Source organism: Lissotriton vulgaris, chromosome 10 (assembly GCF_964263255.1).
Source record: "Lissotriton vulgaris chromosome 10, aLisVul1.2, whole genome shotgun sequence".
NCBI lineage: Eukaryota > Metazoa > Chordata > Amphibia > Caudata > Salamandridae > Lissotriton > Lissotriton vulgaris.
In genome coordinates, this window is record NC_141698.1 from 260,917,506 (window position 1) to 260,930,732 (window position 13,227).

Sequence of the window (13,227 nt, forward strand, 5' to 3'; positions counted from 1 at the left end):
AAGCGCTGCTCAGAACTCTGAACTATGGCACCCAACATCCAGAACTTATGCCATTTGAGAATGGCAGTGACATTGAAGCAACTCAGGGACCAAAACCATTAACGTAATTTCACGTATGAAAATCTTACTTGGGGAGGGGGCAGGAGCGAAGCGCCCCCTCCCAGTCCGCGCCACCACACCGTATGTTGAAAATCTGAAGCCATCGTTCTACAAAGTCAACCAACCTTGGATGGAAAAATCTAGAAAAATGTACAAACTGAAAACCAGTTTTGGTCTGCATAGCATCAGTAGCAACGCTTGCTATCAGAGTGCATGAGTTTCATGCTCGATCGATTGAGCAAGCCGGATTGGGCAATAAAAAGTATAAAATAGTTATGTAAATAGTTATTTAATAAAATGTTTTACCCTGTTTCTTTGCTGGTGTGTTGTCTATATTTTTAATATTTGCATAGGGTTTGTCGTTGTTTTGGGCGGGATGGGTGACGGAGCCGAGCTGTCTTGCAGCCCTCATGGTGTGGAACTCAGTTCCTCTCACTATTTTCGTATTTCTCATGAAGGGTTGTTCATAATATTTCTATTTTAGCAAGGTCAAAAAGAGATCCAATTAGTGGCCTACTGATTTTGCTCGATTACTTTTATTTTTTTACACGATTTTTCACGATCTGCAAAGACTAAACAGAGTATTGCGACTTTGTGCTTGTTTGTAAATAGAGAATGAACCAAAGAGAATCAATTGTAAAACAGTAAATGCTTGGATAATAATCAATCAAATGGAGAGACAAGCAGGCAGGATGGATTACAACGGGGGTAAAGGCCTGCGTTAACTACTCCTCACTATCTGCAAAGAGAGAGTACTACTAAGAGAAAAGAGGGAAGGGGGGCAGCGTTCAAAGCACATCAGCGTGCATAAACACGAAAAAGTTTTTACCTATCACGTACTTGACATTTTACAGCTTTTGATATTTGCTATTAAAAAAACAATGAAATTCACTGAAAAAACCATAGGTTATAGGCCATATATAGTTAGGAATTTGCATTTACAAAACCTTGAAAATTCACTGAAAAAACCATTGGTTATAGACCATATATAGTTAGGGATTAGCCTTTTCAAAACCTTATTTTACTCACACAAAACCATTGAAATTTCATATATAGTTAGTTCCACTAACTATATATCGCGCACCCGCAATCCACTGCTGATGATGTCACATATTACATCATTCATGACATGGTTAGTGACATCACTGATGACATCACTGATGACATCTCAAATGACATCACTGATGACATCTCAAATGACATCACTGATGACTTCTCAAATGACATCACTGATAAAATCACTGATAACATCTCATTTGACATGACTGATCACATCACTGATGATATCATTCATGTGATAATACCATGAACCTCTTCAGACTCTAATATAACCTTAGATACAATCAGTGTAAACAGACAGTCACAGACTGTCACTCATCCATGGAGTTACTCACACACCTAGTCAGTTATGCAAAAAATCAATCACACCTCCATTTTCTCAACTATACAGTTATACACACCTTACTTATTCAAACATACACTAACACATTTACTTTACTCTCTTATACAATCCCTGATACATGTTCACAATGATCCATACAGCCACTCACACATTCACTGGCTCTTATGCACAGTTCTTTATATATGTCAACTCTCACATGTACTGTGTTTTACTTATGTACTTACTTTGACATGTAGTACTGAGATATCCATTCACTCACTAATACACTCATGCACAGTCAACCGCCCATACAGTTGTTTGCACATGCACTTTTGAAACCATACATATAGTGAATCAACTACTCACACATCTATGTACAGAGTCACACACCTCCCAGCCACCCATACACACACACTCAGTTTCCCATACAAATACTTGGACAACCAATGAATAACCCATACAGTTACTCATATAGCTACTGATCAACATATGTAGCAGTTTGTAGAACAACAGATATAATGATGCACAAATTAAAACAGTTTAGTCACTAACCCATGCACTCAGTGAGACACATTTAATCACTCACTCATACAGTCAGTCATGCACCTACTAAATCCTTCATCCAGACACTTATACATCCACTCATTCTTCAATATGTAAGACATATTTTAACTTTACAGAAACATACAGTCACTGGATGTTGTCATCAGTGATGTCATTTGAGATGTCATCAGTGATGTCATTTGAGATGTCATCAGTGATGTCATCAGTGATGTCACTAACCATGTCATGAATGATGTAATATGTGACATCATCAGCAGTGGATTGCGGGTGCGCGATATATAGTTAGTGGAACTAACTATATATGAAATTTCAATGGTTTTGTGTGAGTAAAATAAGGTTTTGAAAAGGCTAATCCCTAACTATATATGGTCTATAACCAATGGTTTTTTCAGTGAATATATATATATATATACATATATATATATTACCTACTGGTGGTCGCCAGTAGGTAGTTATAATTGGAACCTAGTTTCCATAGGAAAAGCATTTTTTGATTTGCTAATCACTTTGGCGAATCTTCGCAAAATTCTCCCCAAAAAAGTCTATCCAGGTCAGCTTCTATCCTGAAAGTTTGGGGGTGATTCATCAAGCGAGGGCTGAGAAAAAAGGGGGGGTCACAAAACATGTTTTCCCCATGTTAATTTCCATAGGAAATTTTGCGACGGGCTACAGCCCGAATACTGCGTGGAATTACTCCAAATTTGGCAAAAAGGTAGAGCTTGGTTCAGAAAGCGACCTTTTTTTTAAAATTAGTGTAAATCCGTTCAGTAGTTTTTGAGAAATTAAAAAAAAAGGGAGTCAAAAAATCAGTTTCCTATAGGAAACTTTGGGCAAGGCTACAGCTAAAACTACTGAAAGGAATTACCCCAAATTTGGCAAAAAGGTAGTGATTGGATCAGAAGGCGACCTTTCTTAAAAATGTTGAAAATCTGTTCAGTAGTTGCTGAGAAATTAGAAAAATAAAAGTTTTGATATATGGGCAGAGCCTAAGTCCTGAGCACGAGCTTCACTGTGATTGGCTGCCAACACTCCAAACCAGGAAGTGTTGGCAGTCATCTTGTGAGTTTGTAGAAGAGGGTCACCAGAAAACAGAGAAGCAAAGAAATAAAGCAAGAGAAGGGGGCAGGGTAGAAACACCCTGCCCCTTAGGCCTGCTCAGGGGGTCCCAGAAGGACAAATTTGGCGCAATATGTGCTGGGGTTGCAGGTTTCCACGTCTTACTTTAACACCTTGACTGCTAAGGCAATTCCCGCTGTGTGCTAAGGAATGCAGGATCCCATTGTTCATGACGAGCTCAGCTCGTCATAAGCACACGACCAGTGTACTGCATGACGAGCTGAGCTCGTCATGAGCAGCGAAGGGGTTAATGAGGCCCCTGGGTGGGCAAGGTTATGGGGGAATTTCTTGAAAAATAATAGCGGGGCTCGCTGGGGCTGCAGGGGCCCGCTGTGGGCCCCCGCAGCCCTGGGGCTTCACTCATGTTGGGAGGGGGGTTGCACCGTCCCCCTCCTGGAGCCTTCCATGTGCTTATAACTTTGGCGTCGTTTGACGAATCTTTACGAAATTTTCCAACAAGTTTCTCTTTTTTGATCAGCTGCTATCTTGAGAGTTTGAGGGTGATAGGTCAAGGGGGATGAGAAAAAAGGGGGTCCCAAAATGTGTTTTCTCAATGCAATTTCCACTGGAAACTTTAGACAAGGCTACAGGTCAAACTGCTGAACGGAATTACGCCAAATTTGGCAGGGAGAAATGTCTTGGTCCAGAAAGCACGCTATTGTTTAAATGGTGTAAATCTGTTCGGTAGTTTTTGAGAAATATAAAATTTGACAGATATCGATATTTAAGAATTCTGACGTCTGATTGGCTGAGGGGTTACGAGCACGAGCTTGCAGCTCATTGGCTTAGAACTGTTGAAACTAGGAAGTGTTGGCAGGTATTTTGTGATTTAGTCTGTCAGCTTGCATCTCTTCCTCTACAAGCCATCGGGTCCGTAGTTCTACCTCTGCGAGGCAACACTGAAAATATACCGCTGCTCTGACTCTGCGAAATACCCCCTTCAGGGTTCCTCTCCCAACATCACCAGGTTGTGGCTATGCCTTTAGAAGCCAGTCCGTCGGCTTGGAGTTCTGTGACTCAGTCCGTCGGCATGACCCCCTACACTATCGAAACACCACTGCACTACCCTACATACTAAAACTACTCCCACACACCTACGACCTCCTACACCACTGCACTATCCTAAAACACTTCTCCCAGCATGACGTCCTACACTACACAAACACCACTGTACTACCCTAAATCCTAAAACTCTACTCCCAGCATGACCTCCTACACTACACAAATACCCCAGCGCTACTCTAAACCCTAAAACACTATTCCCAGCACAAACCTCCGAACAGTACACAAATACCACTGCACTACTCTAAATTCTAAAACAGGACCCCTGGCACGATCCCCTACATTGACCAAACACCACTGCACTACCCTAAACCTTAAAACACTACCCCCAGCATGACCCCCTACTCTACCCAAACACCTCTGCACTACCCTAAACACTACTCACAGCGTGACCCCCTACACTAACCAAACACCACTCCATTGTTGTAAACTCTAAAACACTACCCCCAGCATGACCCCCTACACTACACAAACACCACCGCAATACCCTAAACCCTAAAACACTACTCCCAGCATGACCCCCTACACTACCCAAATACTACTGTACTACCCTAATCCCTAAAACACTATCCTCAGCACGATCCCCTACACTAGCCAAACACTACTGTACTGGCCTAAACCCTAAAACACTGCCGACGCCCCCGCCACCAGCCCATTGTCCGCCATTCCCCCTCACCCCTCACAAACAAATGTGAGAGCAACATTAGGAAATTCGGAACATAACAAATTGGCTGATGTCGCACAATTATAATAAAAAAGATGCATGTGAGGTTGGACAAATAGGAATCTCAGTCATCTATGGATTTACATATAAAACATTTTATTTAAACAAAACAATAAAAAAATTTAGGTACAGCCATGGTGTGTCATCCCTCGACAATTTGTGAATCACAGCCTGCAAGACATAAAGAAAGATAAGCTTGTGTGTCATGCGTCCATCAAAGGAAAGAGAGATAGAGAGAAAGAGAAAGAGAGAGAGAGAGAAAGAGTGAGACAGAGAGGAAGAAAGAGAACGAGAACGAATGAGCGAGAGAGGAAGAGACAGAGAAAGAGAGAAAGAGTGTGAGAGAGAGAAACGAAGAGATAGAGAGTGAGAGAGATAGAAAGAGTGTGAATGACAGAAAGGAAGAGATGTGGAGGGAGAGTGAGTGTTGACACTGTGGAGAAAATCCTCACAGCTCACCTTTCTGCCACCGGTGTGTCGCCAACCATGTGCTGGGATGTAGGGCAGCCCTCAAGTAAAGTCACCTGAAACATAGTATGGAATGAATAATGGCAGAGTACATAAACTGCACACGCCTAAATCGCTGTCCTGCCTTTGTATATCCAGGCTACTGTACTTCATCCACATCAACTGCCCTCAGGTGTCTGCCTGCCGCTGCGCACCCAGGTTGCTGCATCCCGCCCACTTCCAATGCCCAGAGGTGTCTGCCCGCTGTTGTACACCCAGGCTGCTGCACCCCATCCACTCCCACTGTCCATAGGTGTTTGCCCTCCGCTGCGCACCCAGGCTGCTTCACCCCATCCTCCCCCACTGCCCAGAGGTGTATGACAGCCGCTGAGCACCCAGGCTGCTGCACCCCATGCACTCCCACTGCCCGGAGGTGAGTGCCCGCCGCTGCGCAAACAAGCTTCTCTGCTCACCTTCCGCCAACAGCGTGTGCCGAAGAGCGCCCACCACGTGCCGAAGCAACCTCCTCACCCATTGTGTACATGTGGTGAAGCCGAGCTCACAATTCAGGATGGATGTTGATTGCAGGATAGCCACGCATCATCACAGGCCTACTAGACAAAAATCAAGATAAGATTGTGCGTCATGCGTCCATCAAAGGAAAGAGAGAGAGATAGAGAAAGAGTAAGAAAGCAGAAGAGAAAGAAAGAAAGAAAGAAAGAAAGAAAGAAAGAAAGAAAGAAAGAAAGAAAGAAAGAAAGAAAGAAAGAAAGAAAGAAAGAAAGAAAGAATTAATTAGAGGAAGACAGAGTGGGAGAGAGAAGAAGAGAGAGACAAACAGTGAGAGAGAGAAAGAGAGAAACAGTGTGAGAAAGAAGAAGAGAGAAACAGACGAAGAGAGAGAGAGAGAACGAGAGAGAGAAAGAGTGAGAGAGGAAGAGAGAGAAAAAGAGAGAAACAGTATGAGAGAGAGGAATAGGTAGAGTGAGAGAGGGAGGGAGGAAGATAGAGAGAAAGAGTGTAAGGGAGAGAAAGGAAGAGATAGAGAGTGAGAGAGAGAGAAAGAGTGCGAGTGACAGAAAGGAAGAGGTGGAGATGGAGAGCGAGTGTTGACGCTATGGAGAAAATCCTCACAGCTCACCTTTCTGCCACCGGTGTGTCTCCAACCACGTGCAGGGATATAGGGCAGCCCTCAAACTTAATAATCTGAAACATAGTATGGAATCAGTAATGGCAGAGTACATAAAACTGCACACGCCTAAATCGCTGTCCCGCCTTTGTGTATCCAGGCTACTGTACCCCATCCACTTCCACTGCCCAGAGGTGTCTGCCCACCGCTGCACACCCAGGTTGCTGTATCCCATCTACTTCCACTGCCCAGATGTGTCTGCCCGCTGCTGTACACCCAGGCTGCAGCACCCATCCACTCCCACTGTCCATAGGTGTCTGCCCGGTGCTGCGCACCCAGGATGCTGCACCCCATCCACTCCCACTGCCCGGAGGTGACTGCCCGCCGCTACACAAACAAGCCTCTCTGCTCACCTTCCTCCACCGGCGTGTGTCGACTAAAGGTCCACCAGATGCCGAAGCAACCTTCTCACCCACTGTGTACACGCGGTGAAGCCGAGCTCACAATTCAGGGTGAGTGTTGATTGCAGGATGGCCACACATCATCACAGGCCTGCTAGACAAAAAGCAAGATAAGATTGTCCGTCATGCGCCCATCAAAGGAGAGAGAGAGAGAGGGAGAGACAGTGAGGAGTCAGAGAGAGGAAGAGAGAGAAAGAAAGAAAGAAAGTGAGAGGAAGACAGAGAGAAAGAGTGAGAGAGAGAGAGGAAGAGAGAGACAAACAGTGAGAGGGAGGAAGAGAGAGAGAAAGAGAGAAACAGTGTGAGAAAGAGGAAGAGAGAAACAGAGGAAGAGGGAGAGAAAGAGAGAGAAGGAGTGAGAGAGGAAGAGAGAGTGAAAGAGAGAAACAGTGTGTGAGAGAGGAAGAGATAGAATGAGAGAGAGAGTAAAAGAGAGAGAAAGAGAGTGAGGGAGAGAAAAGGAAGAGATGTAGAGGGACAGTGAGTGCCCACACTGTGGAAAAAACCCTCACAGCTCACCTTTCCTCCACCGGTGTGTCTCCAACCACATGCTGGGACATAGTGGAGCCCTCAAGCTTACTCATCTGAAACGTAGTATGGAATCAGTAGTCGCAGAGTACATATAACTGTGCACGCCTAAATAGCAGCCCCACCGCTGCGCACCCAGGCTGCTGCACCCCATCCACTTCCACTACCCAGAGGTGTCTACCCGCTGCTGCGGACCCAGGCTGCTGCACCCCATTAACTACCTGGAGGTGACTGCCCATGACTGTGCACCCAGGCTGCTGCACCCAATGCACTACCTCTACCAGGAGGTGACTGCCCGCCGCTCGCAAACAAGCTTCTCTGTTCACCTTTCGCAACCTGCCTACAGAAAAAAGGGCCTACCACATTCCGCTGCAAGCGCCAAACCCTGGGCCCACAGACAGAGCACCCTCCACATCATGCAGCCCCGCTCCGCAGGCCACCAGGTCTCACATTTGGTGCTGAGTCTTGATTTCGCATGGCAGAGGACATACCAGGGCACCCCGCTTTTCATCGCAGCATGTACACCCGCTCAGCCCTTGCAGTGCCACTAACTCAGTGACCAGCTAGAAGTCACCACGTGGTGGTAGCCCTGTGATGTTTGATAGGCTCAGGCCTACCCTGCGGTCCAGCAGGGTACACAAAACCTGAGCAGTCAAGACCGATGGGACGGGGCATCATCGCAGGCTGCACACCCGCTCAGCAGTTACGGTACCCCTACCTCAGTGGACCAAAAGTCACTGTTCCAGTGTGCGTGTGCCAGCCGCAGTGCATCCGGTTCCAGCAAGTCTGAAATGGTGTAGAGCACGTGCGCCCGGTCTTTTTTATTTGCAGGGTCACGTGTCCTGCTATGCCTTTGCTGGATGGGTGTGGTGTGTGTGTTTACCAGGCATGAGGGATTGGCTGTGGTGTGCTGACAACTAGGCTGTGACCAGCCAATCACTGCAATGAAAACCTGGACCAGGTAGCATTGTTGCTCTTCCCTGTAAGCGTAAGCGGAGTGGGCTGGCCTGGCGTATGCCAGTCCTGCGTGAGGCTGTGAAAAATGACTCCGGAGTTCTGGGCATAGTTCCGTCCTTGGCTGTATGAGGAATCAACTGATACAGGTGTCTCTGTTGTATTGTTGCCGCCAACCGGGCCACAAGCGCCAACGGGTCACCCTGTGACCCATATCCCACAACATGGCCAACATGGCCAACATGAAAGGGAGGGGGAATCACTGACCCTACATTCATCCATACTTCCACACATGAAAGATCGTGGACATGACATATCTGCGTGGATATGAATGCTTATTGCACATTCAGTGGAGTGTTGCAGCTGTAGCAATACAGGGCCATGCAAAGCCCACATTTCAGTGTTTGGCACATGGAGGGCAGCCAATTAGAGCCAAGCTTATGCTCGGGGGTTAGTCTCCACCAACATATGTACTTATCCAATCACTCTGCCACTCCCCAAGCACTTATAAATTCACTATACACTCTCCTTGCAGTATTCTAATGATCCATTCTCTACTTATGTACTTATACTCAGACAAAGTTACATAACCAAAGTCTTCCCCACTGCCAGAGATAACATAATTGCATGCACTGTCCACAGCACAATGTAATGTGGTGGGGCCAAGGGGCAGCATCATGCATACATAATGAGCACACAGACACAGTTAGATAGAGAGTGGAACTGGATATGGGCATGTGCGCTCGCCCCTTTTTTTTGTAAATTTTTTATTTATTGCAGAGTAAATAGAAAAAAGAGGAAACATAGAGAGAGAGAAAGACTGAAGAAAAACAGGCGGCAATACCGCAGTATTACATATGCAGGGTTTGGGAAGAATCTCAGACATAAGCATTTGCAGCGTTACCCCACAGCAATTTGGGCAGTCCTGGAGGCAAGGAGTGCCAGCGATAGTCAAGGGACTTATATTCAGTCGTTTCCTAATGCCTCAGCTGCCTCCTCCAAAGGGAAAGTCAATCCAGCAAAATCTGAGTGTCCCGGGAGCCCCCGTGTAAGCAAAATCTTCCGTTAGCTATGCAGTGCCGCAACAAGTACAAACCCCCCCCCAACACACCCCACCCCGCCCCCGCTACCCCCCCTCCCCCCAAGGTGGTGGCGCCAACACATACTCTCGCTCTCAGTCTCACAATCACACAGCCTAATTAAATCTGGAAAAGGTGAAGGGCTCGTAGGGCTGATGGGCAGACCGCAGATGGCAAACCTCGCGATAAAAATCGGACCAATGGTCCCCACCGAAACATAAAGTTCTTAAAGTTGCCTAGGAAGATGTCCGCCATTCTCTCCATGCTCATCAACCTCCACAGCTTTGCGTGCCATAGTGACATAGCCAGTGCCACCGGTTTCTTCCAGGCCGCGGCTAGTGTAAGCTTAGCCGCTCCCAGACAGAGCCATAAAATTTGTTCGTCCGCCTTCGTCTGATGTTCCAATAGCGGATCCCGAAGGCCCAAGATGACAAAGGACAAGGAATCCGGGATCGGATATCCCAACATGTCTTTGAAATGAGATAAAATTTCGGCCCAAAAGGGCCGTATGACTGGACAGTCCCACCAAATGTGGCGGAAGTCTCCCAACAAACCACAGCCCCTCCAACAGCGGTCCGAGGTCGCCGGGAATATGCGATGTAGTTTTGAGGGGTAGAGGTACCAATCGAACATAATTTTAATATGGGTGTCCCTTAGGTCCACTGAGTGATTGTGAGTCCTAATATCTCGCCAGAGACCTTTCCATTCTCCTTCAGCTATGTCCCTAGCTAGGAGAACCTCCCAGTGGTCCATGTAGCGGGGACGAAGAGAGACTACCGTACTTAGCAAGAGTTTATATAGAAAGGAAATTGTCCCCTTCATCGTGGCAGTTCGTAAAAGAAAGGCCTCGAAGAGCGAGAACGGTCTAGTAGCTGCCTCTCTCAGTCCTGCCGAGGTTGCCCAGTGGATCAGCTGGGCATATCGGAAGTGTTCCGTGGGTGGAAGGCCATAGTCATGCATGCAGTTATGAAATGAGAGAGGTTCTGTGCCATGAAATAGGTGCGTAAGCGCTCTACAAGCTCCCTCTCTCCAAAGTCGAAATGGTTCCTCCTGCAACGCCGGCGGAAAGGCCGGATTAAAATGCAAAGGAGTGAAGGGGGAGGGGAACGATGTCCAGCGTTCATCTCCCGCTACCGTGTCCCACACCTTCAAGACAGTGCCAGTGGGCGTGCTGATGTAGGCATTTCCAGGCCAGGTCCCAGATCGATCTCCCGGCCACACTCCTGTCCATGTGCAGCCAGTGTTTCTCAGACTCTTGCTGCGACCATTCCACCAACACCCGCAGCTGTGCGGCTTTATAGTACAAGTGCATATCAGGGAGACCAACTCCTCCATCCTCCCGTGGGCGCCGCAGAGTCGCAAAGGAAAGGCGCCAGATGAATTTCAGCAATAGAGTCTTAAGGCGCCGGAAGAAGTCCATCTCTATAGGGATGGGGAGGGCCTGGAAGAGGTACAAAAACCTAGGGAGGAGGACCATCTTGATGGCATGGATCCTACCCAACCAAGAGATGTATTTCGGCTTCCATCGGTCCAGTTCTCCGCGCACGACCGACAGCATAGGCGGGAAGTTTGCTGTGAGTAGGGATCCAATAGAAGGTGTCAGGCGGACACCCAGGTATAGCAGGGAGGCTGGCGCCCATGCCAAAGGCATGAGCGGGCGCAGTCGCTCTAACTCGGCCGGCGGGAGTTTCAAATTTAAGATATACGATTTGTCAAAATTAACTTTAAATCCGGCCACTTCCTCATAGCCGGACAGCAGAGTTTGAATGTGTGGCAGAGATTGAGCCGGGTCCCCCACCGAGAGCAACACATCATCCGCAAAAAGGGAGATTTTATGCTGTTCACCCGAAAAGGGGAGTCCCTTTATCTGCTCTCGCTCACGCACCGTAAGGGCCAGAGGTTCAATGCTTAAGGCAAAGAGAAGAGGTGAAAGAGGGCAGCCCTGTCTTGTTCCCCGGGAGTGAGCGAAGCTGGCGGAGCGATGTCCATTAATCACCACCCTGGAGTTGGGATTGCTGTAGTTCGCACGGATCATGGTCATAAAGTGGTGCGAGAAGCCAAAGGCCTCCAGGGTTCGGAACATGAATCCCCAGTCCACCCGGTCAAAGGCCTTTTCCGCATCTAACCCCACCAGTACCGCTGGGATACGGAACCGAGTGGCTTTCTCTATGAGGTGTATAACCCATCTCAGATTGTCATGCGTCTGATGGCCCTTAATAAACCCTGATTGATCCGGGTGGATGATGGCCGGCATCAGGTCCTGGAGCCTGCGTGCAATGATAGTGGAATATAGTTTAGCATCAACATTGAGAAGAGCTATCGGGCGGTAAGACGAGCAGTGAGTTAGGTCCTTACCCGCCTTGGTAAATCACGGTGATCACAGCTTCAGCCATGGAGCCCGTGGTTCACCCCGTGGCCGCCATTTAGTTGAAGAGGGATACCAAGAAATCACAGAGCTCCGCTGCAAATGATTTGTAAAACAACGCCGTGTAGCTACCTGGACCCGGCGCCTTGTGGAGCCTCAGATCTCTAATAGCATCCAACACCTCTGATCTCGAGATGGGGGCAGCGAGGAGTTCATTCCACTCCTTTGACACCCGTGGGATGGAATGGTCAGCCAGAAAGAGATCTTGAGCCGCTTGATCTAGGGAGTCACCCTTATAGAGTGCCTCATAAAAACGTCCAAAGATATTTGCCTTATCCACATCTCTATGGTGTAACGACCCAGAGGAGTCCAGAATGCCGCCAATATAATCCCTCTCCCTCTTGTCCCGGAGCTGACGAGCCAAGTGCCTGCCTATTTTATTCCACTGCGAGTAGGAAACATGCCGAAGCCGAAGGAGATAAAAACTCTGCCCGGTTGTTATAGTGGGCCTTCAATTTGCCCCGCACGGCAGTCAGTGGTCTAAGAGTCAGTCTAGACGGATTGGTTTTGTGGGCTTGCTCTAAAACCGCCAGTTCCGCCTCCAGGTCTTCTTGTTCCTTCCTCCTCAACCTATTGAGGTTGGCGTTGAGGCTGAGGCAGGTGCCCCGCAGGGAGGCCTTACATGCATCCCAAGTATTAAAGAGGGAGGTGTCCGAAGCCGGGTTGAGGGTCAGAAACTCCCCTATCGCTTTACGCAATTCCTTGCAGGAGGTGTCATCCCGGACAAGCGCCGGCGGAAAATACCATTTCCTCACCCCGTCCCCTCCGGTCGGCCAGTGGAGCCCTAGTACCAGCAAGCTATGGTCAGACACAGCGAGAGGGAAGACACTAGAATCCCGGACATCTCCCCTGAGGGCTTGGCTTACAAAAATATGATCTAGCCGGGAATAGGTATGATGAACATGGGAAAAGAATGTGTAATCTCGCGTTTGTGGATGCAGGAATCGCCAGCTGTCAATCAATCCAAGCTCACCAACCATACTCTGAGTTTCGGTAGAAAAAACCCCAGTGCCCGCTCTCTGAGCTCGGGAGCTGTCCAAGTCCTTGTCCCAAACCATGTTGAAATCCCCCATAAGAACCACATGTCCCTCAACAAAGTCCCCCGCCCTGTCCAACAGATATCGGAGAAAAGCATTCTGCCCCGAATTGGGAACATACACCACCACAAACGTACAGGTCTTGCCATAAAGTACCCCCTTGACCATCAGCCAACGCCCCTCCTTGTCACAGCTGATCCCCATAGGTTGGAAGTGTAGGG